The following is a 3,108-nucleotide window of genomic DNA, read 5'->3' on the forward strand; positions in this document are numbered from 1 at the left end:
AAGCAGGACCAGCAACGAGGAAGATCAAGATCACATTTTTGGATTTCCGGAGTGAACGAACTCCGGCCGTGAGTATTTAAATTAATTTTTCTGTTTTGTTCATACTAGTGCTATTTTTCCTAGATTAGAATTTTATTCTTGTTTAAAAAAAATTAAATAAATAAATAAATAAATAAATAAATAAAAAGAAAAAAAATTTAGCTAGTTTGCTTGATCAACTATTCAACTGCAATTTAATGTCATGACATAAAATGTTAAAAATCTTCTTGATTGTTGCATATAGTATAAAACATTTGCATAAAATAATCTAAGGGCTGAACCCATTAAAAAGATAAGGTCGGAATTTCATCACTCGTCCTTAGCCCAAAAATCATCCCAGTGCATAAATATCCTAAGCCTAATTAAAATCAACTAGACGTTGGCCCCTAAGGATATTCGAGCTCAATTGGACGAAGACCACTGAAAGTTGCACCAATTTCGCTCTATGACCCCGGTCGATGTCTAGGCAAGCTTTGTCCCTCTAAGTGATTGAAGGGAGACAGTTTCTGTTCGAGGAAAGTGGGTTTTAAGTGGAACCTTTGCTATACGCATCGTGACCCCTCCACTTACCTGGGAGCTTACCTGGTCGACTAGGTTATTAGACCGGATTGGAGGCTTAAGTGTACTTTTCAAACCAGTTAGGAGCTGTCTAGAAATTTTTAGGAAAACATTAGAAATAAGGGTGCTATGCTTTGATACTGTTTGATTGCGAATAATTTTAGTAGCAGGGTGTCAATATTCATAGCTTTAGGTAATATTCATACTCATCCAAAACTCTAAAAAAATATATATATACAAAATAAATAAATAAATAAATAAATAATAATAATAATTAAAAAAAAAAGTCGACTGGTTAATTGGTCAGTATATGCGGTTGTGGCAAAGGGATAAAACGAAAAGATTATTCCGAGTTGAATCTAGGGATAAAAGTTCAAATAATCAAATGGAAGATAATGGTAGTAATCAGGGAGATAATGAATTTCAAGATGACTTACCTATTAGAACGCTTCGTGATTATCTACAACCCACTAGGACCAGTACCCCATCCTGTATGGTCATTCCTACTGCTGCGGGAGCTTTTGACATGAAACCAGGAATAATCCAATTACTCCCAAAGTTTCACGGACTTGATTCTGAAAGTCCCTATTTGCACCTAAAAGAATTTGATGAAGTGTGTTCAACACTTCATTTCAATGATGTCACTGAAGAAGTAGTTAAGCTTAAGTTATTTCCTTTTTCTTTAAAGGAAAAAGCTAAGTCATGGTTATACTCCTTAAGGCCTAGGACCATAGCTACTTGGCAAGAAATGACAAGAGAATTTTTAAAGAAATTCTTCCCAACACATAAAACAAACACACTTAGAAGAAATATCATGAACTTTGCACAAAAAGATGGAGAAACATTTTTTCATTGTTGGGAAAGATTCAAGGACCTTCTACTTGCTTGCCCACATCATGGATATGAAATTTGGAGGGTCATTAGTTTCTTTTATGATGGTTTGTCCTCTAATATGAGACAATTTGTAGAAATGATGTGTAATGGTGAATTCATGAGTAAGGAACCAAATGAAGCCTGGGATTATTTTGATCTTTTAGCAGAAAATGCACAAGCTTGGGATACAACAGATAAAAATGAAAAATCTAAAATAGCACCTAATGCAAAAGGAGGAATATATCTTATTAAAGATGATAATGATGTCAATGCAAAAATTGCTAATCTGACTAGAAAGGTTGAAGCCATGGAATTAAGCAAAGCCAATATAGGAAAAGCGCAAACTATTGTTGAAAGTATATGTGGAATTTGCGAGAGTAATGCACATGTGACCAAGGATTGTCCTACAATCCCTGCTTTTCAAGAAGTGTTGCATGATCAAGCAAATTTCACCAATACTTATAAAAGACCATTTCCAGAAACATATAATCCTAATTGGCGAAACCATCCTAACTTTAGCTGGAGACATGGACCCACTGCCAATGAATCTCAAGGAAATTCTGTTCCTACTCCTTATGTGCCACCACATAGGAAATCCCTTGAAGATACTTTGCAAACCTTCATGCAAGGGCAGACTCAAATAAATCAGAATACAATGCAGTCACTTCAAGAACTTAAAAATTCTGTAGGTAGAATTGAGGCTCAACTCAATGTTAGGGAAAAAGGGACATTTCCAGCCCAACCTCAATCTAACCCAAAGGGTCAACATGAGGTCCATGAAGCAAGTTCATCCCAACCTAAATTTGAACAAGTTAAGTCTGTTACGACCCTCCGTAGCGGAAAAATAATTAACAAAGAAATTCCAATGAAGGATGACAGACCTGATAAATTCATTGAGAAAAGAGATGAAAATAATACTGAACAAGATGATCCAATACCTCATCATAAAATAGTTGCTCCATTCCCTCAGCGCTTGCTTGCAGCTAAAAAAGGAGTACCTGATCAAGAAATTTTGGATATCTTTAAACAAGTAAAGATTAACATTCCTCTATTAGATGCCATTAAGCAGATCCCATCTTATGCCAAATTTTTAAAAGATCTTTGTACCATAAAGCGAAAGCTTTATGTACAAAAGAAAGCTTTTCTAACTGAACAGGTGAGTGCTATTCTCAAACACAACACCCCACCTAAGTATAAAGATCCTGGTTATCCTACCATATCTTGCATCATAGGAAACTTCAGGATACAACGAGCCCTTCTGGATTTAGGTGCTAATGTTAACTTACTGCCCTATTCAGTTTATGAACAATTAGGACTTGGTGAACTAAAACCCACCAAGGTTACTCTCCAACTTGCCGATCGATCTATAAAGATACCAAGAGGAGTAGTCGAGGATGTACTTGTCCAAATTGATAAATTCTACTTTTCAGTCGACTTCATAGTATTAGATACCCAGTCTGTCATGAACTGTACCACTCCAATACCTGTCATTCTAGGCCGCCCATTTCTAGCTACTCCAATGCTTTGATTAACTGTCGAAATGGAATAATGAAAATGTCATTCGGGAATATGACTATAGATTTTAATATATTTAACATTTGTAAACAACCCGATAATGATAACAAAAATGATGAAATT

General features: G+C 35.4%; 1 non-coding gene across 1 annotated transcript; it reads right to left on the reverse strand.

Annotated features, from left to right (window-relative positions):
- Positions 1-1,393: 1,393 nt before the first annotated feature.
- On the reverse strand, positions 1,394-1,500 carry LOC120111242 (small nucleolar RNA R71). Its single transcript, XR_005512320.1, has one exon. It is a non-coding gene; the product is annotated as a small nucleolar RNA R71 (small nucleolar RNA).
- Between the last annotated feature and the right edge of the window lie 1,608 nt (positions 1,501-3,108).

This window comes from Phoenix dactylifera, chromosome 7 (assembly GCF_051530095.1).
Source record: "Phoenix dactylifera cultivar Ajwa chromosome 7, Ajwa_hap1_PhDact_Kaust_v1.1, whole genome shotgun sequence".
Lineage (NCBI taxonomy): Eukaryota > Viridiplantae > Streptophyta > Magnoliopsida > Arecales > Arecaceae > Phoenix > Phoenix dactylifera.